General features: G+C 39.9%; 1 non-coding gene across 1 annotated transcript; it reads left to right on the top strand.

The window, feature by feature from the left end:
• The first annotated feature begins 14,222 nt into the window (after window positions 1–14,222).
• Window positions 14,223–14,329, top strand: LOC141602769 (small nucleolar RNA R71). Its single transcript, XR_012524679.1, has one exon. It is a non-coding gene; the product is annotated as a small nucleolar RNA R71 (small nucleolar RNA).
• The last annotated feature ends 4,634 nt before the right edge of the window (window positions 14,330–18,963 follow it).

The following is an 18,963-nucleotide window of genomic DNA, read 5'->3' as shown; positions in this document are numbered from 1 at the left end:
AAATGATTTCGTATTTAGAATATGCAAAAAACCTTACCGCTAAATTTGCTTTATTTGACATAAATCAAATATCAAGAGACGAACACCAGTGATGCTCGCCAGCCTAGGTTCAAATTTTACCCCCACTGTTTTCGACAAAATACCAATTGTGCACTTATTAGAACCAGCCATCAGCAGACCTGAACAAGTCAGTCCTGTCAATCAGGACAATAACTCTTGGACTAAACCCTATTATGATTGGTTTCTCCGAGGAATACTGCCTCAGGGTAGACATGAGGCAAGGGCTTTTAAAATTAGAGCTTCAACGTATGCTATCATCAATAACACTCTGTTCAAGAGATCGCAGTGGTGGACCCTACCCGAGATGCTTGGAGCCCGACGAAGCCAAACTAGTACTTCAAGAAATACACGATGGACACCGTGGCAACCACAAAGGAGGAAAAAGCCTGGCAAGCAAAGTTCTCGGACAGGCTACTCGACCTACACCGAGGGTCGATGTCCGGAATACTCTTCAAAATGCGAAGCCTGCCAAATTCATGCACCAATCATACATCAGCCATCTGAACTCCTCCATTCAATTTCCGTACCCTGGCCATTCATAAAGGGGGGCATGGATATTGTGGGAAAACTGCCCGTAGCTCCAGGAAAAAAAGTATTCATGTTGGCTATGACTGATTACTTCTCCAAATGGATTGAGGCTGACTCTTTCAGGCAAGTAACTGAAAAGGAAGTAATATCCTTCATCAGGACAAACATCTTTGTCAGATACGGAGTCCCATCAGAAATAGTATGTGATAATGGAACTCAATTTGTGGGGAAAAGGACCCAAGCATTTTGCCAAGAATGGAATATCAACCTGGTAACATCAACCCCTGGATATCCAAAAGTCAATGGTCAGGCTGAATCAAGTAATAAGGTAGTCATAAGCTGCCTAAAAAAGAAGTTAAAAAGAAGACGAGGCAGATGGGCTGAAGAACTTCCATTAGTACTATGGGCAGACAGGACAACTCCAAAAACTGCAACAGGCCAAACACCTTACTCCCTGGTATATGGCTTTGAAACTGTCATTCCTGCAGAAGTACAAGTGCCAACATCAAGGTACAGCCTAAACAATGTTGAAGCAAACAAAGACCTAATGCAAGATAACCTGGTCCTAACAGAAGAATTAAGAGACGCTGCCAAGATCAGGATGGCATCATATCAACAAGCAGTCGCCAGGACTTACAATAAAAACGTCAGGATCAGAGTCCTTAAAGAAGGAGACCTTGTTCTACGCAAGGTATTTCCAAATAAAAAAGAAAAATCAGCAGGCAAACTGGCTCCCACATGGGAAGGCCCTTACTTAATCGATTCAATTGTTGGACAAGGAGCATACAGGCTCCAAATGCTAGAAGGGGAAATGATCCCGAGATCCTGGAATGTAACTCATTTAAAATTATTCCATATGTAAAGATCAGATCAAGCTACAATCAGGTATAAATTAAATCACTACTCAACCTGACGTGCTACTTGATGAACTACATGTTTTACATGCCTTGTCTGTAACTTATATCTGTTCAACTTACCTATTTATTTACTTCTTGAATCCTGAACAATTATACATGATAAAAGATTATATGCATAAATATTCAGGATTGAGGGCTACTCTACTATATATTTCTGAAACAAAAATTCTGCACTTGACTGTGCCTGACGAGTTGGTAACCGCCACCAGATACAGTAAATGTCAGGACCAATCAGGCATGAAATAATTGCCTGACCTGACTAGGTTTACTACCACGGATTACAACCGGCGGGACGCAGCAAGACGGGTGTAAGGATGTTCTCTCCCAAACACTTAGTCTAAAATGCCCTCTTGACAGGCCGAATACCAAGCCCTCCAGCTAGGCAGGGGACATAAGCCCTCCTGACAGGCCGGTTTTCCCACCCCTTCAACCATTATAGCAAAAAACTATACTTGGTTGAATTACTCATGAATAACAAAATAAAACGAAAATGACATGCAGGTTATTCAAACAAAATGTTTGACAGGCCCAACAGGATGAAACTCACAAATCCAAGCAAAGTCAAAAGCAAAATCAGTCAAAAAAAGGCCACCATGCCTATATTAATAAAAACCCTTACCCCATGGGGCAAAGGCGCCAAAATATTCATAAAGGCCAGGGATAGTCTCCCTGACCCAAAACAGAAAAAGAAAAATATTATTTGTCCAGGGACAGTACCAGCATCAACGTCCTGCTCCCTACTCTTAGCCGGATCAGAGTCCACCTCCTTTTCATTTTCCATATTATGCAGGTCAGGATACTTTGAAGCAGCAAAAGCCATCTCAGCTTTAGGGTTCCACTTCGCCCTGGCCTCAACAGGCTCTGACATAGCAGCAGCCCTTCCCTTGATATAGAAGTAGAGGGAAGCATCATCCAGCTTGAACTCCAAGTCATCCCTCTCTTGGGTGAGCTCCTCATTTCTGTCCAAGGCCTCCTGCAACAACCGCTTGCTTGAATGTGCCTCAGCCTTAGCAGCATCTCTCTCAGCCTGCACCCTCACCAAGTCAGCAACTTTAGCAGCCAGGTCACCTCGTGCAAAATCCAGCTCAGACTTCAGCCTATCATAATCTGATCTCATCAGATCAATCCTGGCTACCAAAGAAGTAGCCTGATAGGCATTATGGAGACAGGTCGCAGCACCCTGACCAAAAACAGAGAGAAAAGTATGAGTAATATACCCCAATAATAAAAATTTCTCAAACAAAATACACATAAAAATTGTTCCAGCCTACCTCCCTTACAAGACCAAAGCACGCCAAGAGGTCGATGAATGATCCACCGAAGCAATCGCTCGAGAGTAGCGGTCTCAACAGGTCAAGGGTGAGCATGACATCGATCTAGAAGCGACATAATCCCCGATCTTCACCCTAGCAGACCTCCATATTGTCCACACGGCTCTCACTTCCCCGACCAAGGCGTAAATGTTAACATCTTCAATTTTTTTTTTCCTTTTTTGGGTCTTGAACTTGTTTCAAAGGGGGCGCAGCATGATAGTGACCTTGGCAGCATCAGACTGTTCAGTCAAATCAAGAACAAGCTCAGCATCCCCACTACCCTGGGAACCTTCCTCCTTGATCTTAGCCAGCATGGCTGAAAGGTCAGCCATACCAAACCTGGCAAGGCGAGTAGATGACCTGGTGGCTACAACAGGAAATACTATATTAGCAATATAAACCAAACATTATCAGGAAGTCAAAGTAAAAAGAAAAGAAAGACTAAGATAGACTTAGTGCCTGAGGTAGTGGCACTAACAGCCCCAGAAGGTTTAGCCGCCCTGGCAGCACCGTCAGCCTTCAAACAGTGAGGAAGGTGACCAACCCCACAACAGAGAGGCCAAGACCTCTCCAAAGGAGGAATAACAAGGAAGGCAGAAATATTGGCCGTGGGATACTCAATTTCAGTAACCCAATCATCAACTGCACACGTGAGAGGTATGACTTATTATAAATTTCATTTTATTTTCCACTAACAAGTAAAACATGCAGGGCAAAGAGAGAAACCAAAAGACTCACCAGCAACGCAAGCCTCATGATTTAAATACGCCAAGTCAGGACCCACAGAATTGGTCCTGACAAACATGTACCCAGCAGCCCAGCCTTTATCATGGTCGTTGTCCAGGTTGCTCAAAAGAGGAGTAGTAGAAGCCCTGACCTTAAAACTTATACGGCCAGGACTATTTGTTTTAACGGCATAACAAGCCTTCAAATCGTCAAGAGAAAAATAAATATTGTGTTTTTTACAGAGATTCTCAATGGAACACACGACCTTCCACACCACAGGCATCAACTGATAAGATGGAACACCGATCTCCTTAATAACCTCAACCATAAGAGGAAAAAAAGGAAGCTTACAACCTGCCCTGAAAGCCTAGTTGATGTGAATGTGATGTCGTCGGGTCACATCCAATCAAACACATTTATAATACTCAACAAACAACTAGTTAGTGGTAACTCGAGGTCGATCCATGGGACGGTGTGCTTTGGGTTCTAAGTCTATCTATCTCAATTTATGCTAGTGTCACAATTTGTTTGGGTTTGTAGTTGTGTCTAGACTAATGCAAACAATAAGGTAAAACAAGCAATACAAGGAAGGATGTAAACAATTGATTAAAAGTGCTAGGATGTCATGGGTTCATAGGGGATTCATGGGAGTTGATCATACAAACATGTTTACAAATTTGCAAGCAATTAATGTTGTAGAGGAACCGAGTTGGTTTATGTCTTACGTTCCTTAGGAAGAGTTGGGTCCCGGAGCCGAACCGATTAGATTGTACACCACCTACAAGTCGACTTACCTTCCTCCTAATCAACTTCTATGCATGGTCTAACAAGACTCGAGTTGGTTTATATCTAACAAGTCAAGTTGAATAGATAAGAGATGGTTGTAAATCCAAGGATTCATAGGCTTAGCATTTCATCAAACATAACATGTGCATAAAGTTGACATCACAACAAGCAAGCAATTCAATTGTGAAAACATATTAGATTAAGCATGAATCATTCCCATGTTGCTTTTCCCTAATTATCCACTAATCCTAGCTAAGAGACTACTCACTCATTATCAAGCTTAACATGTTAACAAGGTTGTCAATCATATTAACAAGGTAAAACATGATGAACAAGTAAGAAAGATTAACAATAATTAAAACAAGGATTAAGAGAGTTATACCTATGGAGATTCCAAAATAATAATGCAAAGAATAATAGAAGAAACTTGATTGTTGATGGAAGGTTGTCAATCTCCCAATAAACCTAATAATCTTAAATTACCTAAAAGTAACAATCTTGAACAATGATTAAGGAAAGATTAATGTGTAATTAGTTCTAATCTACTCCTAATTAAATCTAAGAGGAATTTCTAATGTGGAGGCCTAATCTAATCTAAAACTATCTCTCTTGATTATTTACAAGTGGGGTTTATATAGTAGAGCTTCATTAGGTTAACTAAGGCTAATTTAGTAATTACATTTTTCAGTTTTAAGCAGGGAAATGCTAGTCTTTTCGGAGAGATAAGCATCTCGAATGAAGACGCCGCAATCCGTTCGTCCAGGAGGGGAAGACGGGCGGATTCTTGAAGGGGTGGACGAGCGTCTTTCTGCAAATCCGCTCGGGTTGTAGCAGAGGAATCCGAGCGTCTTCAAGGCTTGGATGGTCGGATTGTCACCTTGGACGGCCGTCTTGACGTTTTGGACGCTCGGGTTCTGCTTCAGAATCCTTTTCTTCATTTTCTTTTTATTCTTGTAAGATTGGTCTGTAGTTCTCGCTTCCTCTTCATACTAGTCCATCAAATATCGTCAATAAGCTTCCAAATATGCACGAAAGACGGGAAATTCCGCCTAATTATCTTCTTTCCTACAAAACATATGAAATGCACTAGGAAAGCAAAATAGAAAGCATTTGACGGATAAAATGGCCATGAAATGTTATAATAGTATGCAAAATAGGTTCAATTAGGGGACTAAATGTGCGCAAATAATGTTCACATCAAATATCTCCAAACCGAACCTTTACTCGTCCCGAGTAAAGAGGTGACAAAAACTAGACCTTTATTCAAACTATCCTAATAACATAGCCGATATGAGACAATTAGCGGGACTCACTCCGCCCCTTCAACTCACAACAAGACAACCATGAGGTAGGATGCCTTCTTGAAAGGCAAGGTGGGTCTTGCCAAAATGGCGACACATCTGATCGGTCCGTTTCGTGTTCACAATTAAATAGATGTGGTCGTTGGGTCACGTCCGAATCAAAACACAATTTATAGCTTCACAAACAACTCTACAATTGGTAAAGAGACAAGTAAAGGTCGGATCCCAAGGGACGGGAATTGAGATGAGATTTCTATTGAAACTAGTGGTGTCTTAGGGGTGTCACAATTTGGGTTGATGTAGAAGGTCACTAACTAAAATAACAATGGAAATAAACAAGCAAGATGAATTAAAAGGGTTGTAAACAATTGATAAAAAGCACTAGGGTGTCATGGGGTCATAGGGGAATCATGGGAATTGATCATACAAACATGTTCTCAAATTATAAGCAAGCAATTATTGTTGTGATGGATTGAGTTGGGTTATATCATACAATCCTAGGAAAGTTTGGGTCCCGGAGCCGAATCGATTAGATTGTACAACATCTACAAGTCGACTTAATCTTTCCTACTCAACAACATGCATGGTCTAATGAGACTCGAGTTGGTTTATGTCTTACAAGTCTCATTGAAAAGATAGGTGATGGGTAAAAAATGCAAGGATTATTCATAGGCTCACATTCCATCAAACATAACGTGCATGAGTTGAGATCAAAACAAGCAAGCAAATAAACCATGAAAGCATATTAATTTAAGCATGAATCATTCCCCATGTTGGTTTCCCCTAATCACCCATTAACCCTAGCTAAGAGACTACTCACTCATTATCATGTTGATCATGCTAGCAAGGTTGTCAATCATACCAACAAAAGGAAACATGATTAATAAATGAAAGTAATTAACAATAATTAAAGAGGGATTAAGAGAATTATACCTACTAATGATTCCAATAATAAAGCAAGATAAAAGAAGTACTTGATGCTTGATTGAGAGGTTGTCAATCTCCCAATAATAACCCAAATAATCTTCAATTACCCAAAATAAAGGATGAACAAAAGAGAGATTAAGGAAATAAAACTTGTATTAGAACTTGATTAATTGTTGATTACAATACTAAAGAGAGATTTGATTGATATTAACTACTCTAATTATTGATAAGAAGAACATGCTCTTCTAATTAGACTAATGGGGTATCTATAGTGGAAATTAGGGGGATGCATTAGGGTTAACTAAGGGCTAAACTAGTAATTACACTTTTTAGATTGAGCAGGGAGGAGCCGGTATTTTTCGAAGGAAGGGCTTCTTTCTTTGTAGCTTGGAGAAGACGAAATTGCGTTGTACAGGAATCCGTGCATTTTGGAGTCGGGACGGGCGGATTCTGGCGGTGGAACACGGGCGGCTTTAGGTGAATCCGGGCGGATTGTGGCGGCTGCAAACCCGAGCGTCTTGGGATGAAACTGCACGGATTGTGCATATGGAGGACGGCCGGATTGTAGACAATCCGCACGGATTGTGCCTCAGCAACATTTCTTCTTCTTTTCTTCCCTTTTCTTCATAAATTCCTTGGGGATTTCCTTGGGGACTCAAGGATCCTTTCTCAACATTGCTCATCTACTATAATATGTACAAAGGCCTTCTAATCTTGTCTCTCCTTGATGCTTGGTCATTGAATTCAATCAATTTAGTCTCGTTTTGCCATGAAAATGCAAGATTTGCACTCCTTTCCTACCAAGGGATCAAAATCTCAAAGAATATGCAAAACAAGGAACTAAAGACAATAAATGACCCAAATATGCACTAAAAAGCATGGGAACAAGGCTAATTCGGGGGCTAAATATGCGCTAATTATGGTCACATCAAATATCCCCAAACCGAACCTTTGCTCGTCCCGAGTAAAGAGGTGACAAAGACTAGGACCATTATTTAAACTAACCTAATAACACAGCCGATATGAGACAATTAGCGGGTCTCACTCCGCCCCTTCAACTCATAACAAGATAACCATGAGGTAGGATGCCTTCTTGCAAGGCAAGGTGGGTCTTGCCAAAATGGCGACACATCCAAACATTAAGCACACAAAATCACATAATGGATGCATCTACAAAAGGAATAGCCACTTCCTCATCAAGTGGCGGAGGCAACTAAAAAAGAACAAATTTAAGAGCATGTAATCCTTCACAAATACTAGTTCAACAAATTACTAAGGCTAAGAGGATGGCACTAAATAACCTCCAAATGGTGTTAAACTAGACTACTTTCGTCCTCAATTTCCAAATGCTTTCGTTAAGAGCGATCGGATGGTGGTGGAATGATGATCCCTATGATGCTAGTAGCATATGACATGACAAGTCTCGAATTCTCTACAAAAGTAAAGGTCATGGATCGTCCCAAGCTCGACAAAGTGGCTTGACAAAAAGGCTTTTTGGGAATGAAATGCTCAAATCTTTATAAACAAAGGGTGGATATGACTAGTATTCAAAATTGTCCTCATTTAACTTTCACATTTCAAAAATTTAAGATGGGGTTTGTCCCTTCCGGGCTAGTGTCCTTTGCTTTCGCCAATCGCTTATTAGGCAACCGGTTAACCTCTAGACAATAGCTTTTCGGGGTGATAGTCACTCTAGCTCTGGGCGGCCGAATTCACAACCGTGTGGGGGCCCAATTCAATGGATCCCGCTCCAAAGCACATAGAAGTGGTACGCCTCCATCAAAATAATTAAATTTCTCAACATTTCAACATTTCATAACATTTGAGGTTTCCTTAGCATTAAATTACTTCCACATGACAAAATTCTTGAAATGAGCACTTCAAACTTATTGATAGAAAATATTTTCGGGTTGCCTTACCACAAGGTCAATCAAGGTCACCTAGACAAGTTAACCAAGTCCACATCTCATCACGGGGTTGGATAGGTGACTCACATGCAAACCCTTGACTAGGCTTTGGGTTATGGGTCAAAAGACACTAGTATGACACTACCTAGGGTGTTTTACAACCATTCTAGTAGGCAAAGTTTTAAGTTGAAAAAGTATTTGTAATGGCTTAGTTGCTCTTGTCAAAGTTCTCAATTAGGCATTTTTCAAAAAATTTATCTAAATGCAACTACATGCTATGATGCAAATAATATAAACATCCTAATGCAAGTGATTCTATTAACTAATATGACATATAAACTAAATGTAAGTCCTAAATTCACATTGTTATACCGCATCAATCAAAATAAAGCCACATAGTCATTAACATAAAGAGGAAAAAGGAGATTGAAAAGATCATACCGTGCGGTCTTCATGATCCTCATGTCTCGGATGTGGCGTAGTCAATCAATGTAAAAAAGGGTAGACAAACAAAAAATATACAAAACAATATATACAAGATTACACTACAAAAGGAAATAAACATGTTTTTGGGTTTTTCAATTTTCAAATTTTTATGATTTTTGAAATTTTTCAATTTTTTTTGGATTTTTGAATAAGAGTTAAGTGTTAGAATTCCCATCCCCACACTAATATGGGCATTGTCCTCAATGGCCAAAATGATGGGAAATTATGCAAGGATGATGCATGATTTCTACACTAAATGCAATCTACACTAGTCTACACTACATGATGCATGGTTTTTGTTTATGACGGAGAGGATAATTTAGATTACCTCCCGTTGTGTATGCATTAACTTCCCAAAACCGAGTTAGACACTATTGCTAATGTCCAAGGATGGGTGTAGTTCATGCACACACTATGCAATGCATGAAACTAATTTGTCATTTTGGATTTTGAAAGTGGGAACAATAAAATGAGACACCTCAATGGTACCGAGGTGTGAGTCCTCTATGGTGCTAGGACTACTCCAACAATGATCAAGAAAAATAAATAAATAGAACAAAGAGAGAAATAGACAAACCTTGAGAGGGTAGGAGCCTCCAAAGCTTGCTAATCTTCCATCATATCATGACTATCATCATCATCCACATTAGAAGTGGTCTCATTGCCACTTCCCTCTTCACTTGCTTCTTCACTTTCTTCTTCACCTTGCTCATCATCCTCTTCTCCTTCTTCACTAGCTTCTTCATCAATGTTATCATCAACTTCTTCATTACCAACAACCTCATTGTCACCCGGAACAACCCTAGATGCACTCGGAAATAGGACTTCCTTATCCGCCCAACTAGGCAAAGGACATGATGGGTCAAGTAGTCCTTGCCTAGCTAAGTGTAAGAGGGGTGGATATTGATCTAAGTAAGCATTTTTTCGATCCTCAAAGGCTTGCTTGTACATCTCATTCATGAGAAGAGTCAAATAATCATTTCTTACTTCAACACCTTCCGGCTTGAACTCTTGGTACTCAAAAGGGTAAGGTGGTGTGACAATGGAAGAGGAGGGTATTTCAAGTTCACCCTTTTGTTGTTGGATAATATATTCGGCCTCTTTTGAAAGGGGAAGTAGATAATTGGTCCGGTGGACGCTTAGACGACAAATCTTTGAAGGCAAAGTGAAAGAACTAGCCTCACTACTGAGCCATCCATACTTGGTGTCAAGAGGGTTCTGGGCAACCCACTTGTACTTGTGTATCATAGTATGCAAATCAACGAGATGACCACCTTCTTTCGCCTCATACTTGTTATCTTTGTTGAAGTTAGGATCAAAGTATTTAGCTAGGATAGTGACTAGGCCGCCATTCACAATAACGGTAGTGCCTTTCTTCCCGCAATCAATGTTGAGCCATCTATCCACCAATAGCCTTAGAAAGTTGGAAGGCTTGGTGTGTACTCTTCCAATGTTCAAAGCCGACTCAAGAAGAACAAAATCGAGTTTGGTGAAATGGTTGGTGTCTTTTCTTGCATTGATGGTGCTCCCTACGACCTTGTGCCATACTCTTATGCCCGGATGGTGGACTAAAAGAGCACGAGTCGCATGAAAGTCTTCAAATTTCCTTCCGGAAATTGCCTCCCAAAGAGGGTCGGGGTCATATTTGCCAACATTCTTAAAATAAATTGGTTCATCACTAAGACCCAAAGCTTCACCCAATTCCTTAAAGGAGATGCGCCTACTAATATTAGCTAGACGAAACTCGAGGTTCTCCATAGTCTCAACCTTGTTAACTTTCAAAGAACTCAAAAATTCTAAGGTAAGGGAGGGGTATGTCAACTCTTTTGATTCAAACAATTTCTTCAACCCCATGGCTTTGAAAAAGGCTCTAGTTTGCTCAAGGACACCTAATGTTTCTAAGGTATCTTCACATATAAACTTGGTGGATTGAAATGATTTTCTAGCAAACTTAGCAAAAGTGTCCCTATGGGTTTTGGAAATGAAAGTTACCTCCGGATAGTTTGCAAGTTGATCAATTTCCGGAGTAGTAGATGTTGTTGCACCCATGGGAGGTTGTTGTTGTTGTTGCACTTCCAAGTTTGGGTTTGCTACCACCATAGCCAATGTTTTCTTTGCTTGAAGAGTATTTTGCCTTAATGAAAGTGTCTTTGCCTTTGGTGCCTTTGCCTTTGTTGCCTTTGTTGCTCCCTTAGTCCTTACCATTGATGAATTAACCAAGAAAAGAATGGAAAATCTTCAATTTGTAGTATACCCAAATCGATTTAAAGGTGAAAGGCTTTGCCTTTATGAATTCGAAAATCGACTAAAAGGTTAAAGATTTTGTGCTTGGTTTTGATTTTTATTGAAAAAGGAGTGATTGATTTGTTGTTAGAAGGATGTTTTGATTTGATTTTGGTGAATGTAGTTGAGGGATTTTGTTTTTGTGATGGGGAGGATGAGGGTTTTGATGTTTATGAGTAGTGTTATGAATGAAGGAATGAAGAAATGAAGGTGGGAGGGGTTTTATAAAGCCCGAAAAATTCGAACTGCAGGGGCAATCCGTGCGGTTTCTGCTCAAGACGGGCGGATTCTGCCTTTTCTGGGTTGGGAAAAAATCGCCTAAAGACGGGCGTCTTTAAGTGAAGACGCTCAGATTCGCAGACACGGGACGGGGGGATTCTTCAGAAGACGGACGGATTTCAGTCCAGGAATTTTTTCTTGTTTTCCTCAGCCAAGAAGACGGGCGTCTTCCTTTCAGGACGGGCGACTTTTCAAAAACGGGCGGATTTGCATTCAGGACGCTCGGATTCTCTTACAGTCAAAAATATTTCAAAAGTTCAGCTCAGAGGGACGTGCGTCTTCTACCCAACACGTCCGGATTGCTTGAAGACGGGCGGATTCTCTTGAATCCGCTCGGATTCGACCCCTTTGTACCCGGATTCAGTTCCATCCGTGTACAATGCATATCCCTTGTCATTCTTCCATTCTTCTTCATATCTCGTGTTCTTCATTGTGGGGGCACTACTAAGGCATGGATAGCCTAGGCAATTGTCATCCCCACACTAAGCTAAAGCACTACACATCAATTGAAATCATTAGTCCCTCCCTCACTTCTCTCAAACATGACAATTATCTTGATCAAAGTAAATAAAAATCCAAAGATGACAAAAATGCAATGTAAGAATTGAAATGCGAGTTAGGGAGTTAGAAATATTTACAAATGATGGTTTAGGGAGGATTCCACCAAACTCTCATTCTTGATGAGATGTCAAGGGGGCATGTCCAAGGTGTTGTTGATGTTGCTCAACACCTTGAAAAAGTAATCAAAAGCTTGTTCATTATCATGGTAGAGGTCTTCAATAGACCTTGGCCCTTGTTGTCGGTCTTTATCGATGGCATTACCAATGTAGGGATTAAAAATCCCTTCGAATTCGTCGTCCCAAAGACCACAAACTTCATTAATTTGATCATTGAAAATCTCTTGATTTGATGGAGACAACTCTCCCAATTTCTTCTCTTGGCCAATGAGGCCATCCTCTTCTTCTTTGCTTGATTTTGATGAGCTTTGCAAGCTCTCCTTGTCACAATTCACTTGCTCTTTGAATGGAGCATCTCATAGTCTTGTCAAGATTAAAGGTTATGCTTTCATCTCCCACTTCTAGAGTGAGCTCACCATGTTTCACATCAATCACCGCACCCGCGGTGTGTAGGAAAGGTCTTTCTAGAATGATTGGAATGTTGGAATCTTCCTCCATGTCAACTATGACAAAGTCCACCGGGATGAAAAACTTCCCAATTCGTACGGGAACATCTTCCCATATCCCTAATGGTGTCTTCGTCGATCTATCGGCCATTTGGAGTGTGATATTGGTGCATTTAAGCTCTCCCATCCCCAACCTTTTACTCACCGAGTACGGCATAACACTTACACTAGCCCCTAGATCACATAAGGCTCTGTTGATCGTGGTGTCGCCAATGGTACACGGTATTGAGAAGCTTCCCGGATCCTTTAGTTTTGGAGGTGAACTCCATTGAAGTATTGCACTACTCACCTTAGTGAAGGCGATAGTCTCAAGTTTCCGGATCGACTTCTTCTTTGTGAGGATGTCTTTCATGTATTTCGCATAGGCCGGCACGTGATTGATTAATTCCGTGAAAGGAATTGAGACTTCCAAATTCTTCACAATTTCCATAAACTTTCCAAGTTGATCATCAAATTTGGGCTTGGCTTGACGACTTGGAAAAGGAAGTCTAATCACAATGGGCTCCTTCTCCTTGACCTTGTCTTCATTTTTCTTTGAAATTTCTTCTTTTGATGATTCTCCATCTTTGGAGTTTTGCACAATTTCTTCCTTATCACTAGCTTCCACAACTTCATCCTCAACTTGCTTCTTCGGTGCTTCATACCTTGTACCACTTCTCAAGTGAATGGCACTAACCGTTTCATGTCTTGGGGGATTACTTTGAGGTGGTAATTGCCCTTTTTGTCTTTGTGAGCTTGAAGATGCTAGTTGAGTCAATTGGGTTTCCAACATCTTGGTGTGAGCTAGGATGTTGTTGATGGTGGTTTCCTTTGCTTGACTATCTTTTTGCATTTGAGTGAAAAATTCTTGTTGATTCTTTTGCATTTGGAGGACCGCTTTTTGAACATCAAAACCTTGGTCATTTTGGTGATTGTATGGATTTTGATTTTGGTAACCTTGGTTTTGATTGTAAAAGGGTCTTTGATTTTGGTTTCTCATGGGAGGTGGGGTGTATGTTGTTTGAGGGTTTTGAACATTTTGGCTTTTGTATGAGAGATTTGGATGGAATTTGGTGTTCTTATTGTAATAGTTGGAATAAGGGGTACCACTCTTGTATGCTTGAAAAGCATTCACTTGTTCATTTGTTCCCCTACATTCACTTTGGTCATGTCCCAAAGTTCCACAATTCTCACATATCCCACTTGGGATTGATGAAGATGCCGTCATGGCATTAACATGATGCTTTGGTGATTTTGAGGCTTCTTCAAGTCTAGCCATAGCTTGTTCAAACTTCAAATTGATTGTGCCAATGTGAGCACTAAGTTGAGCACCCAATTGAGTAACGGAGTCCACTTCATGCTTTCCTCCTCTAGTAGCCTTGCGAGGTCTACTATATTGTGAGTTATGGACCGTCATTTCCTCAATTTTGTTCCATGTTTGATTGTCATCAACTTCGGTGAACATTCCATTTGATCCCATGTTGAGAATGTTCCTTGAATCTTCGTATAAACCGTTCCAAAATTGTTGTACCAAGAACCATTCGCTAAGTCCATGGTGAGGACATGAGCGACAAATTCCCTTGAACCGCTCCCAAGCTTCATACAAAGATTCTTCATCCCTTTGCTTAAAACCCGTAATTTGAGCCCTTAGTATGTTAGTCTTTTCCGGTGGGTAGAACTTTTTGTAGAAAGCTAGAGCCAACTTCTTCCAAGAATCAATTCCGAGAGTGGCCTTATCAAGGCCCTTCAACCATTGTTTCACGGTGCCAATTAGAGAAAAAGGAAATAAGACCCATCGAATTTGGTCTTGAGTTACACCGGTTTGAGAAATCGCATCACAATAGTCACAAAAGGTTTCCATATGAGAATGAGGGTCTTCACTAGGCATCCCCCCAAATTGGCTCCTTTCGACTAATTGGATAAAGGAGGATTTGGCAATAAAATTTTCGGTTAGATGTTGTGGTGTGGGAGTACCATTGGGTAGGTTCTCCTCGGTGGGTACGGAATGTGACGAAAACTTAGGCATTGTAGGTTGATTTTGTGGGGTATTTTCTAATGGGTTCTCCTCACCTTCTCTTGCAAAAGGGTTGATGAACTCAATAGGTGGTTGAACAACCTCACTAATACCTCTCAAATTCCTCCTAGCAAATCTCTTATTGTTCGTCAAGGTTCTTTCAATTTCACGGTCAAAAGGCAACAAATCACCTTGTGACCTTCTAGACATGCAAAATATCAAACAACTTGAAAACAATTAGAACAAACCTTGAGGAGTTTTACTTCCCCAAGGCAAAGAAAGACACAACTAATAACAATGTAAGAAAATCTAAATCAAGTAAACACCGTCCCCGGCAACGGCGCCATTTTTGATCGGTCCGTTTTGTGTTCACAATTAAATAGATGTGGTCGTTGGGTGACGTCCGAATCAAAACACAATTTATAGCTTCACAAACAACTCTACAATTAGTAAAGAGGCAAGTAAAGGTTGGATCCCAAGGGACGGGAATTGAGATGAGATTTCTATTGAAACTAGTGGTGTCTTAGGGGTGTCACAATTTGGGTTGATGTAGAAGGTCACTAACTAAAATAGCAATGGAAATAAACAAGCAAGATGAATTAAAAGGGTTGTAAACAATTAATAAAAAGCACTAGGGTGTCATGGGGTCATAGGGGAATCATGGGAATTGATCATACAAACATGTTCTCGAATTATAAGCAAGCAATTATTGTTGTGAGGGATTGAGTTGGGTTATATCTTACAATCCTAGGAATGTTTGGGTCCCGGAGCCGAATCGATTAGATTGTACAACACCTACAAGTCGACTTAATCTTTTCTACTCAACAACATGCATGGTCTAATGAGACTCGAGTTGGTTTATGTCTTACAAGTCTCATTGAAAAGATAGGTGATGGGTAAAAAATGCAAGGATTATTCATAGGCTCACATTTCATCAAACATAACATGTGCATGAGTTGAGATCAAAACAAGCAAGCAAATAAACCATGAAAGCATATTAATTTAAGCATGAATCATTCCCCATGTTGGTTTCCCCTAATCACCCATTAACCCTAGCTAAGAGACTACTCACTCATTATCATGTTGATCATGCTAGCAAGGTTGTCAATCATACCAACAAAAGGAAACATGATGAATAAATGAAAGTAATTAACAATAATTAAAGAGGGATTAAGAGAATTATACCTACTAATGATTCCAATAATAAAGCAAAGATAAAAGAAGTACTTGATGCTTGATTGAGAGGTTGTCAATCTCCCAATAATAACCCAAATAATCTTCAATTACCCAAAATAAAGGATGAACAAAAGAGAGATTAAGGAAATAAAACTTGTATTAGAACTTGATTAATTGTTGATTACAATACTAAAGAGAGATTTGATTGATATTAACTACTCTAATTATTGATAAGAAGAACATGCTCTTCTAATTAGACTAATGGGGTATTTATAGTGGAAATTAGGGGGATGCATTAGGGTTAACTAAGGGCTAAACTAGTAATTACACTTTTTAGATTGAGCAGGGAGGAGCCGGTATTTTTCGAAGGAAGGGCTTCTTTCTTTGTAGCTTGGAGAAGACGAAATTGCGCTGTACAGGAATCCGTGCGTTTTGGAGTCGGGTTGGGCGGATTCTGGCGGTGGAACACGGGCGGCTTCAGGTGAATCCGGGCGGATTGTGGCGGCTGCAAACCCGAGCGTCTTGGGATGAAAGCGCACGGATTGTGCATATGGAGGACGGCCGGATTGTAGACAATCCTCACGGATTGTGCCTCAGCAACATTTCTTCTTCTTTTCTTCCGTTTTCTTCATAAATTCCGTGGGGATTTCCTTGGGGACTCAAGGATCCTTTCTCAACATTGCTCATCTACTATAATATGTACAAAGGCCTTCTAATCTTGTCTCTCCTTGATGCTTGGTCATTGAATTCAATCAATTTAGTCTCGTTTTGCCATGAAAATGCAAGATTTGCACTCCTTTCCTACCAAGGGATCAAAATCTCAAAGAATATGCAAAACAAAGAACTAAAGACAATAAATGACCCAAATATGCACTAAAAAGCATGGGAACAAGGCTAATTCGGGGGCTAAATATGCGCTAATTATGGTCACATCAACATCCAAACATTAAGCACACAAAAACAAGTAATGGATGCATCTACAAAAGAATAGCCACTTTCCTCATCTAAGTGGCGGAAATTATCTACAAGGGAACCAATTCACGGGTACACACTCCTTCATAGATGCAACTTCTTCAAACTACTAAGCCTAAAAGGATACCAATAAATAACCTCCAAGTTGTGTCAAGCTAGGGTACCTTTGTCCTCAATCGTTAAATGCTTTTGTCAAGAGTAGACTCCCTATGGTGTTAGAAACACTGGAAGATCGCGGAATTCCCCTTCTTGCCTAGACAAGAAGAAGGGTCGTCCTCTCTCTACCATGCACAAAAATGGATACGATGGATAAAGGGATCGATAGTATATGAGTTTCATTTGGGAGTTTGCTTTTGTTGTTGTTTTTCCCCCCAATTTCTTGTGGCATATAACATTTGAGAACACTTTCTTTTTGCCATTTATTTTGATGATTGGCATTTCAATACTTGACAACTTTCAACTTTTTGCATTTCTTTTTGAACATTTTCAAAGTCACCCCATATGTAGTGAGGGTGCCTTATTTTTGAAGCATAAGAGTCTATTTTTACTCCTCTTTTCTTTTGATGCATTTTGCACACTTTTTCTTTTCTTTTCTTTTCTTGAACTCAAATTTTTGAACAATTTTTGTGCCCATTCCCTTTGATGACAAAAATGTGGTAGAACATGGATGGATGATGGTTGCATGGTTTCATGGGTCACCTTGGAATAAACGGTAGCCAAGGAGTTATCACACCACAAGGTACTCTTGACTAGGCCTTAATCCATGGGTCAAAGGATACTAGCATGACACATCCTAGGGTGTTTTACAAGTATTCTAACAAGCAAAGTCTTAAGAAGAAAAAGCATCTACTAGGGCCTATATACACTTGTCAAGCTTCCCGAGTAGACGGTTTCACAAAATTTTTCTAACATGCAAACTACATGCCATAATGCAACTAACATATATACATCCTAATGCATATGATTCTACCAACTAATATGACATATAAACTAAATGCAACTCCTAACAACACATAGATACACAAATCGCAACAACAAAATACACCACATCCTCCTTGACATGTAAGCTCATCCTCCTCATATGAATAATGAAAAAGAAATGGAAGGGAAATAGATATTAGAACTATCATACCAAGCGGTCTTGATTTTCCCTTGCTAATGCCTCAAATGTAGTGTTGTATCTATGTGAGAAGAGAACAAAAGTACAAGTATATACAATTCTACACTACTAAATTAAAGAACATGTTTTTGGTTTTTGAAATTTTCAAATTATTATGGATTTTGTTTTTATGAAATTAAAAGACATATTTTTGTGATTTTTTGAAATTTTGAAAATTTTATGTATTTTTGGAATATAAATTCCCATCCCCCACTTTATTTTGGACATTGTCCTCAATGTACATGTAGGAGTAGGAAAAAGAAAGAAATACATGTTTTTGGATTTTTGAATTTTTTCAATGATATGATATGAATGAATGCATGCTCTAACTAAATGCAATTCTATATGATATATATAACAAATGAATGCAAACTAAACTATACTAGATGATGCATGATAATGCTTAAGTCACTTATGATCAATCCTCCCCAAACCGATTTAAACACTATCTCTAGTGTAGAAAAGAATAGGATTGGTCATTAGTGATTATGCATGAATTCTAGTCTATATGCTATTATCTACATGAATCATGTGAGATATATTACAATGCAACTATACTATATGAACTAACTAATGTAAATGCAATATGAAATATAGTACAAATGCAAGTGAAAGCTACACTAAATGCAATGTATATACAAAAGAGAGAGGGAGAGAGAGGAGTATCATACAAATGGAGGTGATGAGGTAGGCCTTCTTCACTCGTCATCATCCTCATCATTTTGGGGGTAGCCATACCGGTGAGAGCTCCCTCCTTGGTCATACCCTCCTTCTTGACCCGGGTATCCTCCGCCTTGGCTAGAATGCCCTTCACCACCGAGGTTCCAAGCTTGGTCCCCTTGATTAAGGAACAAATGTTGTGGTTGGGCCCAAGAGGGCTTAGGGTCAATATACCCTTGTTGAGCCATTTGATAGTATTGGGGGTAAAGGGCCAAGTAGTTGTCGACCCTCCCTTCATGTACCCCGA

Source organism: Silene latifolia, chromosome 9 (genome assembly GCF_048544455.1).
Source record: "Silene latifolia isolate original U9 population chromosome 9, ASM4854445v1, whole genome shotgun sequence".
NCBI lineage: Eukaryota > Viridiplantae > Streptophyta > Magnoliopsida > Caryophyllales > Caryophyllaceae > Silene > Silene latifolia.
The sequence above is the reverse complement of the archived record's forward strand: the minus strand, read 5'-3'. Positions and strand labels throughout refer to the sequence as shown.